This window comes from Copadichromis virginalis, linkage group LG12 (assembly GCF_057382275.1).
Source record: "Copadichromis virginalis isolate Kocher_CV1m ecotype Utaka linkage group LG12, C_Virginalis_male_GT1.1, whole genome shotgun sequence".
Taxonomy (NCBI): Eukaryota; Metazoa; Chordata; class Actinopteri; order Cichliformes; family Cichlidae; genus Copadichromis; species Copadichromis virginalis.
In genome coordinates this window covers 23660064-23671398 of record NC_140629.1, presented here as the reverse complement: position 1 = coordinate 23671398, position 11335 = coordinate 23660064, and the positions used below count along the sequence as shown (strand labels likewise).

Below are 11335 nucleotides of genomic sequence, written 5' to 3'. Positions count from 1 at the left end.
GTACTACCGGGCGACCGTGGCTCAGGGGGTTGGGAAGCGTATCTGTAACCGGAAGGTCGCCGGTTCGATCCCTGGGCTCTCTGTCCTGGTCGTTGTGTCCTTGGGCAAGACACTTTACCCTACTTGCCTACTGGTGCTGGCCAGAGGGGCCGATGGCGCGAAATGGCAGCCTCGCTTCTGTCAGTCTGCCCCAGGGCAGCTGTGGCTACAACCGTAGCTTGCCTCCACCAGTGTATGAATGCGAGAGTGAATGAATAGTGGCATTGTAAAGCGCTTTGGGTGCCTTGAAAAGCGCTATATATATATATATAAGATCTCAGCCTGGGCGTTTACTGTCTTATGTAGTCTGGAAGATGAGTGGATGGTGGGGTGGGTGCAGTTTTCTCTGTGGTGGGGTTGGGTGGACTGTCCCGGGCTCTGTGGGGCCGGGGGGCGCTGCTGCACTGGGCCCCGGTCTGGATGGGCCTGGGCCCCCTTTCCCTGGCGGGTCGCGGAGTATGGGAGTGCCTACTGGGGTCAGCGGGGGAGCTGGCCCCAGGGAGGGGTTACCTGCCCCTCCCTTCCTTCCCTCCCCATCTCCAGCTGCCTCCCTCTTCCCGCTCCACCACAACCACCCACACATGCAGGGCCTTGGAGTAGGGGTATGTCACCAGGGTGCAGAGGAGGCTACCCCCCCCCCCCCCCCCCCTCTGTCCCCTTCTAGCTGCCTCTGCCTCAATTTTATCCCACAACTTAGACATTCACATTATTCACACTCTCATTACACATACATATAGGATCTTGGGGGTGGGCACAATCACGGAGTCCAAATTACCATCAGGGTGTACATCGTTGCCCACCTCTCAATTTTAAATACACTTAGACATTGAGGGCTAGCAGGAGGGACTATGCGCTTACCTGCTGCTCCTTGGCAGGTAGCTCCATGCCCTCCTGGGTTTTAATTGCACCTTAGAACACACATGCATCAACACTACAATGAGCGGGTGGAGTGAGGTTTGGAGTCTTCTCTCACCCCCATTCTCTGCGGCCTGCTGGAGCGGGAGGGCTAGGAGGAGTTGGCCGTCCGACTGCGGTCTGGGGTGTGGGGCCTCCCTGCTGCTACGGAGTCGGGGTGGTCTGCCTCTCCCCACCACAGGGAAAAGGGTAACACCACCTGGGTCTGGGTGCAGTTCCCCCCTCCAGGGGCAAGGGTACCTAGACCCGGTTTGTAGAGTACGCTTGGGGAGTGTGATCGTGTGTACAGCGTCTCTTTATGTCTGTCTCCACGTTGGTTGAGTGTGGAGTGAGTGCATATGAGAGCATGGGGGGGGGGAATGGATGTTTGTGTCTGTGTGTGCCTGTATGTCTGTGTCTATATGTCAGGTTGGGTATCAGACGCCACCTCTCTAGGGACACCTCAGGCCCACCACCACTTCCCCTGCCAGTGGCGGACTCCCTCAGGTGTCGGTGCGTTGGTGGTTCTTTGTGTCTGGGGGTGGGCGTCCAGGTACACACCGGCTCACTCCTTGGCGGTCGCTTATCGGGGCCTGGAGCCTAGGGCTCGCTTGGGCCCCTTCGGAGGTTGGGTGCCCCCGGCCTCTCGGCCTGGGGCTCGGTCACTCAGGCACAGCTGGGGGCCGGCGGAGCTCATGGGCGCGTCACTGCAACTCCCCCTGGCTTCTGCTCCGCGGCTGCTGAGTGAGCCCTCATCTGGGACTCTCCTCAGCTCTTACTGGAACAGTGGCGCGGCTGCCCCTCTGTTGGTCTTCCATGGTCTCTTGTGTTCTGGGGGCCTCTGGATGTCTGGAGTTTTGATCTCCTCCATACCCGCTTCACACCCCGGAGGACGGGGCTGTGGCCCCTCCACACACTCCCTAGCAGATCATTACATGGAGAAACCTTTGGAATGCAAGCGCGCGGATCCACACAGGTATGCACACGGGTGTTCACTGCTCGTAGACCCAAATTACACCTTTCTTGGCTGCTACTTCGAAGCACATCTGTCCTGCGTGCTGCACAACAACATTGAATATTTAGTATTTACTGCTGTTTACACTTAGCTAGATTAATGCGATGGTGTTGTGTTTAGTATGTTGCTTTGTTTTTTTTTTTCTGCTTGTTTTCTATTCTTCTCTCAACAGGTGATCCAGGAGATTTTTATTTTTTTTCTCCCCCCCTTTCTCACTGTCCCTCTCCCCTTCTGTTTTTCCTTTCCTTCCTCTTTCTTTCTCCCTTTCCTATCCCTCATTCATGTCTGTCCCATCTGTAACATCTGAAAATAAAATATAATAAATAATAAAAACAAAGATCGACCAAATGGACCAATACGGCAATGCCACGATGATCCATTTGGCAAAGTAAATCCATTGGGTATCCTTGTTGGTCTTCAGACAACAATTCTGATGGCTAAAGAACCAAATGGGACAGGCAAAAAAAAAAAAAAAAAAAAAAAAAAAAAAAAAAAAAAGCGCTATATAAATCCAATCCATTATTATTATTATTATTATTATTATTACCCAACCCGATATCACGGCCAAGTGTGTAATAGACACATTGGTCCACTGTGACCACTGGAAATGGACACACATGCAGAAATTGTATCATCAGAAAGGGGACATGATTTAGTTAAAGCCAAGAAGTCAGTAGTTAGCAAAAAAGGTATGAATTACATCGCCAGAAACACTTAAGTTAATCTGCACATATAATTGTGGTAAAAATGTCTGTTTAAACATTTTCCCATGATTACTTTCAAATTGTATTGAATTAAAATATTGTCGTCTGCTGTTACTGCAGCTTACTGCAACTTCTGCATGCGTGTCCATTTCACACTCTGGAGAGGCAAAGCGTGAAATGGACACTTTGGATGGGTGTGTCTATTACACGTTTTACTGTGATAGTGGGTTGCATTACCATTTACACTGTAGGGTTGTAGCTACTGGAGGATTCAGTGACAGGAAAACATGAAGACCGTAGAAAAAAATGTAGCTTGTAATATAAAATGGTTTGTTTGGATCAATGTGACAAGGATGCAGAGACAAAAGGTACTTTTTTTTTTCTTATATAGCACTCACAAATTTTAACTATGATAAGCAAGAAATCAAGCTCATAGGGTGCTTTAATTCAGAGGCATGTCAGGAATCCATTGACAACTTGTCATAAAAAAAAGTTTACATCGTGCAGCACATGTTCCAAAAGCTGCTTGCCCAAAAACATGTTGACATTACATGAAAACTGATGAGAAGAATATTAGACTGTGTCCAATCAAAGCACCCAGTTTAGGTCTAAAGGAGAATAAAACGCAAAAGAAGAAACTGTGTGTAAAGCTGTGGGTGTACACAGTTTTTGTGCTGGGCACTACTGATTTACTATTTACTGCAATGGTCTCTATTATGCACATCACAACAACCCTCACCCCTCATAAAATCATAGAACAACGTAATAATTAAAACTCTCCTCCAAGACAAAGGAATGAGTATGTAATGTGAGCAAGTAATGATGACTGCTGATATTCTGTGAAAAAATAATCCACACAATAGGCTATTGCTCATCTACAGATATTGATCACTGACAGACACCTCAAATCTTTATATTCACTTTTGTTCTTTTCTTACCAGATCCCTGTTTTTGGCAAAATAACTATGCTATTTGACAAACGGCACAATGTGCTATGTGTCACTTTTTTGTGCAGTCACAAGTCAGCCTCTATCGCAATTAAAATGTTATGCTTGGGGTGTTAAACAGATGATTGGTCAGAAGTTGTCTGGAGGGGTTTCAAGAGGAGAGGGAAGTTTTAATTATGTTCTGACATTTCATCAAACTCAGTGAAATATTTGTCCAAAGTGTCCTCAGGACAATCCAGAAGTTTTCAACATCCATGATGATTTTTAACTCCACAGCTGAAGACTGTGTAGAATACCAAGTTTCATCCCAGTAGTCTGTCCATAACATCCTAAACATTTATTTTGGTTGCTTTTATGGCATCCTGCGAAAGATTTAATGTCTACATCAACTGATGTTTGGACTTTAATGGGTTAGAAAGAAGGACCTCTGTGCCTCTCCTGTTGGTGCTTAGAGTAAAAATACAATCTTCACTTCCATCATTAAGTCTGTTGGTTTCTTGTCAGTTAGATGTGTCTACTAGCTGAAGAATATGTACTTTTTAAACCCAAAACTACTGTTGAGTCTTATTTTTTGGTGCTACATGAAAGTAACAACAAAAAGAAGAATGAATATATTGCTGCTACCCAGTACAATGGAAATCAAAAAAATACAGCAGTGTATGTCTCCAATGCCTCCAAGCACAACAGAAGAAAACAGTTAAGTCAAGTCATAAAAGGGAAATGAATGTGTGGCACGTTTTTGACCTGGTCAGGACAAGGCCCCATCATATAAAAGTCTGTGAATTTTGTTATACCCCCTATTGTGCCAAATGCTTAACAGCCACTATTCTGCAGCTTTGTGCCTGCTTAAAAATGGAGCCCTCCGTTTATGTGTTTATGAGAGGGAATTTGTCAGGTTAGTAGTTGCAGTATTGTTGGCAGATCCATCCATATATATAAATATATATATATAAATATATATATATATGCGAGTGTGTGCGTGTGACTTTGGGGACAAATTTGAGTGCATGTATGGATGGCAGATAGAATTTAGACCAGTCTGACACATGATTTATAGGAGCAATTTTACCCAGCTGTCATTGCACTTTATTCAGTTTGACATGATGTTTGTGCAGTGTGTGTGTGTGTGTGTGTGTGTGTGTGTGTGTGTGTGCACGAGCATGCGACCGTGCCAGAGTGCATGCGTGGACACGCGTGTGTGTTTCCGTGCATGCATGTCACCTAAGTGAGCTAGCAGAAAAGTGATATGAGCAGAAGAACATTTACTAAACTGATCACTGCTTTATTTTAATGGACAGAAACGACTTGTGTCACGTAGAGCAGATCTCTATTAAATCATACATCACACTTTATCCATTTTTCTTCCACACTGTGTAACCATTCTTGTCATGAAAATCTCATTCACCTCACTTAATGTGGTGCTGTTACGTACAATTTCAATTCTCATCACCCGTTTTTGCTTTCTCGCTAACTGTTAATGACCGTGAATAGACAGAGCCTGGAGACAGCAAAGTAAATTAGTAGGATAAATTAAATAAGGTCATTTATTAAATCATAAATACTTGCTGGTTACACATGTTTCCATAAAAATATAAAGTTGCAACTGTTTTGTAAATATATTTGGAGAAATAAAAATGTAGTAATTCTAATGTAGAAATGTAAGTGCAACAAAGCTTCTGCAAAAGAGATGTCAATGTAAGGGAAAAATAACAAGAATAAAGTAAAAGACACATTTCCTTATTGTAAAAGACAAAGAGATTAATGAGGTGCTGCCTCACTTTCACCATTTTTAACATGAGAACCTTTGAAGGTGAAGCATTACTGCATGTTGTGTTCCTTCTTTACTGAACTGATCATGTCTTAAGCTTACTCTCAAACAAGAACCAGATACTAATGCTTTTGCTGAATATATAAATACCTTTGAATTATTGAATCATATATTGCCGTTGGCATATACTCAACTGTTTCTCATCTTTGAGACATTCTCTGATGAGGAAGGAAATCATCTTATTTTGTATTCACATTACATATGTAGGCAGTATTTAACTATAATAGACCAACTCTAGGCCTGTCTGTTTCTTTCTTTCTGTGCAAACTCTTCCTGCACAATCAAGAGTTGTGCAACCAAATGGCACAGGCAGACATCTTATCCGGTTGTTAAGAGATGGCGTATGAACCCTGCTTCCAGGTCCAAACTACTCTGTGTTTATTAAGGCTGCTTTGCTTTTAACATGTTTTAATGCTTTGTATCTTGTTCTGTTTAATCTGAACAAGCCCCTAAAAACAGTCAGTGATCACTATCGGCCTCTATCGGTTTTTATTACCGCTATTCATCAGCAGCATGTTTTAAAGCTCAGTTTTAAAACCTTATGATGTAACTACAGCCCAGACCATGCAGCAGTAAATTAATGACTAGCCTCATATTTTGGATGGATTATCTCAGTTGTTCTCCTGACTGAAGTTTGGTCCATTTACAGCATCCTGCCATGCAATTGCATTTGTCCCCAACCATCGGGAACACTTGTGTTAACTTTTATTGAGTGGAAAAACGTTAGCATTCCTCTTCCAGCTTCACTGTGCAAACGTGTTTATATTATGCTAACCATAGCTGTGTAGCTAGCCACATTGTTATATACTAGCTAGTCCAACTTCAGTGACCCTACAAACATTACTACTGATTAGTTTTCTGTCTTCATTTATGCAGGAAGTGTTGGCAGAGCTGTACGTTAAACTCAATTGTTACCCCTGGTAGAGCAGCCACACTGATCATTTTTTTTAAAGATGAAAGAATTTAGACAGTTTGTAACTCTCGGTAATGCCACAGTGTTTGTTTGACTCTGGGACCTGAAGCGGAGTTTGGACCTGGACTTACATTACGTCGGACTTAAAGACCGGATACCCCCTAAAGGTTTATATCTATATTAGATATTGTGTTGTCATCATGTTGCCTAGCAACCACCAAGGGCTAAAATGATACGTTTTAAACATTTATGCACCTATAGCACCTTAACAAAAAAACATTATATAATGTTCAATACATGGCAATAACATCTAATTTATGCTGATACAACTTTGGTAATAAAAGATATATTATAACATCATCAGGTTGCCTGGCAACCACCTACCAAAAGACTAACAAGAGACATTTTTGGCAATTATGAACCTACAACAATATATGAAAGCCATGTATCATTTTCATCCCTTGGCAACAATACTGTAAAATGCACACATATTAGTATGTAGAAATGTCACGGCACTCTTAGTGTTACACAACAGTGCTGTGACACTCCTGACTGTCACAGCACTCAGGAAATTGTGCAGTCGTTATCACTTAGGTAAAAAGCAAACATTTATTAGTGCAAAATATGTGTTGTTTCACAGAATAACTGAGTTGTTCCACCTCACCATTTTCCACTGTATTCTAAAATTTACAGTTTGTAACAAACTAAATTAATCCTGTTAATAAAGTACTCTGATTCTGATGATTCCAGTACTGACTAAGTAGATTATCTAAATAATAAGAATACACTTTTTTTTCCTGTTAAGACTTATGTACACTGCATTTTGACCTGCACTTTCTGGTTTGTACACAGATGCTCTTACATCCACTCTGCACAATATTCACAGTTTTTCTGAAGTTACTCCTTCTTTTTCTTGGTAGTTTGCTTTGAACGTTGTCATGGTGAAATATAAACCTTCACCTGAGATGCTCCACAGGGAAGTATTCACCACAATAGGAGTATTCACTTCTATTGTACTTCTAGGTGCTGACTAATATTAGCCTTGTTCACTTCTTTAAGACAATGACTGTATGAGATGGCAGCAGTGCTTGATCATCGAGTTGTGTAAGATTGTATTTTGCACTGTCTTTAAAGACAGAGTGATGAAGAATAATCTACAGTTCGGACAGAAAAGAGAAATAAAACAATAAACAACATAAAATAATAAATAAAAAACATTAGCATCAGCTATCAGCCAGACTCTTCTATTGCACAGTAGTGGCTCAGAATATCAAGACAGTGCATCTCTATGCTTTATATTTAACACTGAAAATTCAACCCTATAGGTGCAACCTTTATCCAATAAAACTGAATACACGTGTCACCAGTGCAACAAAAGTCTGAACCTGAACAAGTAAAAACTAGACAAACATAAAGATCAAAGGGTACAAGAGTCTTAGTGAGCTTTTGAACATAAGCTGAAACATTTGGAGCAGTGTTGAGGATGCTCCAATGAGATACAATGCTAACAATTTAAATAAATAAATGGAACTAGAGATGTGGAGCTTGTTCGTTTTGTATGTAAGAACTGTGGAAGAAATATAGTATCATCAGAATTCAAGTATTTTTAGACATTGAATTTATGACACTGAATTTTTATCCTCCAAATTTCCCTGCAAAAATATTCACCTGCAAAAATTCACCTGCAAAAATTCACCTGCAAAAAAATCACCTGCAAAAATTCACCTGAAAAAATTCACCTGAAAAAAATTCACCTGCAAAAAATTCACCTGCAAAAAATTCACCTGCAAAAATTCAACTGCAAAAGTGATGAACTTTAATGACCCAAGCCAGAGCAATCAGCACCAGATCGAGTCGAGTGGCTCTCAGCCAATTAAATTACGCTGTTTGATCACATGACACCGTTAGCCAGCAGTGTGTCTCCTAAAAGAGAGCTGTTTAAAGGTGAGTGATTAAGTTTTTCTCCTAAATAGAGATCATTACAGAACGCCTAGTCCTACTTAAAATCCCATTTATTATTATTATTTTTTATCATCTACTCGAACTAAGGAAAACGTTTGACTAACTCAAAGACAATTTCCACGCCTCCCCTGCCTGACTGCAGAGGCAGTTTTGAATTTAGGAGCGCCAAGATGGCAGCGGCAAACCCTGGCGGCTCTCCGGTGAGTATATATATTTTTTTATCTTCAAGTTTGTCTTTTGAAACCTTAATTTTATTTAAATCCGTTGCTCACGTATAAAGTACACAGACGGGGTCTTTGCTCAACTCGTCTGAGGCGTGTCTCACTAAGCGCTACATGCTAGCATCCTGCTAACCGAGCTACCCTTTACATGCTGTGCTTTAGAAAATGGGATACTCGTTAAAAAAAATACTCCGCAGATATTGATAGATAGACGAACACTGCAAATATAATGTTGGGAACGAGAACGGCCTTTGGTGAAGGGGTAAAATACACCATGAATAGAGCCATAGAGTGAATGGCTGCCATGGTTGCAGAACTGCCTGATTTAATGACAAGAATGGGGAAGAGTGAGGTGAAGTGAACCAAAGCCACAAAACACGGTCAGACAAGGCGGCAAAAGGGCAGTGATCTGTCCGTCAGTATGAAGTTGGTGTGTGCTTTGGTGAACAAAAACTCCAGACCGGTAGCAGGAAGATGGGAGACTCGTGTTTCACTGGAATAGTGGTGAATTAAAACATCCTTTGTTGGGGACATTTCGGTGTAAATGCATCCATACAGGCAAGACAGAGGCAGACTAGACAGTGAAGAAAACAAGGCAAACATTAGAAATATAAAAACGGAAATATAGGATGAGTCGGGGATGAGTTCCTGCCCCAAGTGGAGGAGTTCAAGTATCTCGGGGTCTTGTTCGCGAGTGATGGGAGAAGGGAGCCGGAGATCGACAGACGGATTGGGGCTGCAGCTGCAGTAATGCGGACGCTGCACTGGTCCGTCGTGGTGAAGAGGGAGCTGAGTGTAAAAGTGAAGCTCTCAATTTACCGGTCGATCTACGTCCCTACCCTCACCTATGGCCACGAGCTGTGGGTAGTGACCAAAAGAACGAGATCGCGGATACAAGCGGCAGAAATGAGCTTCCTCCGAAGGGTGGCTGGCCTCTCCCTTAGAGATAGGGTGAGAAGGTCGGCCATCTGGGAGGGGCTCAGAGTAGAGCAGCTGCTGCTCCACATCGAAAGGAGCCAGCTGAGGTGGTTCGGGCATCTGACAAGGATGCCCCCTGGGCGCCTCCTGGGTGAGGTGTTCCAGGCATGTCCCACCGGGAGGAGGCCCCGGGGCAGACCCAGGACACGCTGGAGAGATTATATCTCTCGGCTGGCCTGGGAACGCCTTGGTATTCCCCCGGATAAGCTGGAGGAGGTGGCTGGGCAGAGGGAGGTCTGGGCCCCCGCGACCCGGCCTCGGATAAAGCGGATGAAGATGGATGGATGGAAATATAGGATTAATATAACATACAATTAGGGAAAATGTAAGGAACACAATGTAAATGATATTGTAAAGTCATTAAAACGGCATACTCTGATTAAAAGAAACGCATAATTGGGTAGGATAATAACAATAATAATGTTAAAAAACATGTACAAGATGGGTATGTATACTTGTAGCCAGAATACTATAAAGTTGTAGCATGCCAGACCATCTTGATTGAATGTAACTTCGCTCCACACAAGTTTTATGGTAGACATATTCATATTGGTATCTAATAAATGATTAATTCTTAGATTTTATCGAACGTTAATTTATAAATTGTTTCTGTCTTTATGTGTTTGTTTCAGATTATGCAAGATGAAATTATTCAGTCAGCAAGACACTTGCTGCAGTTGCTGACATCATCCAACTGAACTGCTGCTGTGATGAATCAGAATACAAGGTTTACTTTAGCAAGACTTATGAGTTAATGCTACATTTAACTAAATTGTTATATATTTTTTGTGTCCAATATTGTCTCCATATGATTTTGTTTTTTGCAACATCTTGCAGAGAACAGAGTCAAGGTACCAGCTTGGTCAACCCTAAAAGACCATCTGTTCAATGACCAGGTGAAAAAGTCATAAACTAAACACTCTGCATGAGCATGGAATTTAGGATGCAACTTTATATCTTACCTGCTCTACACTCAGGGCTTGAATTACAACAACAGTCAATCACATAAAAAAATATACTTTTGGTAGTTCTGTGTCTGTCTCTCTCCTCCAAACCCAGATGGCTGCTGGTACTGAACCGGGTTCTGGTTCTGCTGGAGGTTTCTTCTTGTTAAAGGGGAGTTTTTCCTCTGCACTGTCACTTCATGCTGCTCAGTGTGAGGGATTGTTGAGGTTGAGTCCATATGTCCTGCGAACAACTGCTGGGCAATGACACCATGCAATCTTCTGGGATTCCTTGGATAAAAAAACCTGTGAACTGCACTTGTCCTTGGTCTTCACAGCTCACCTTTTTACTGTTTATTGAATCAAAATGCTCCAGTGACATGGATTCTACATTGTAACTGATGTGATGTTCTATAAAGTGGTTTTAATAAAAAAAGGCAAAAATTAGTTTGTTTCTTTATTCAATTTTTGAACAGTGATACTCATTCAGTAAATGCAAATTATTTACATGGCAGTGCACTATAGGCATAAATCTAGACCCCTAGATAAAACATGATGGCATTATAGCAGTGACAATTCCTCCACAGTAGCAGGTGGGATTTCTTTTTTGAGGACGGCTCCTTTTACCTGTCACTACAGATGGTCTGTTTATGTTTTGATCAAGAGCCTTTTTTGGGCAGCTGAAGAGGAGAAGTCTATCTTATGGCCAACCTCTGACTGTATCTTGGTCACATTACCCAGCAAAACCCAGTATGCAGGTTCACCTGTAACAGTCCTTGTGCCACAGATCAACACTGTTGCTTCTACATTAAACAGAAGAGCAGTGACGTGGGTGCAGGTCTCCGTGACTCCGGCCTTACAGCTGCAGTGGGCGGCTTCAACCTTCCCTG

General features: G+C 42.4%; 1 long non-coding RNA gene across 2 annotated transcripts; it reads left to right on the top strand.

The window, feature by feature from the left end:
• Nucleotides 1-8128: 8128 nt before the first annotated feature.
• LOC146697084 (uncharacterized) lies at nucleotides 8129-10743 on the top strand. Of its 2 annotated transcripts, XR_014923131.1 has the most exons (5): nucleotides 8129-8284; nucleotides 8390-8502; nucleotides 10134-10228; nucleotides 10339-10397; nucleotides 10561-10743. It is a non-coding gene; the product is annotated as an uncharacterized LOC146697084 (long non-coding RNA). The 2 variants fall into 2 exon arrangements; XR_014923130.1 differs by having other exon boundaries at nucleotides 10339-10743.
• The last annotated feature ends 592 nt before the right edge of the window (nucleotides 10744-11335 follow it).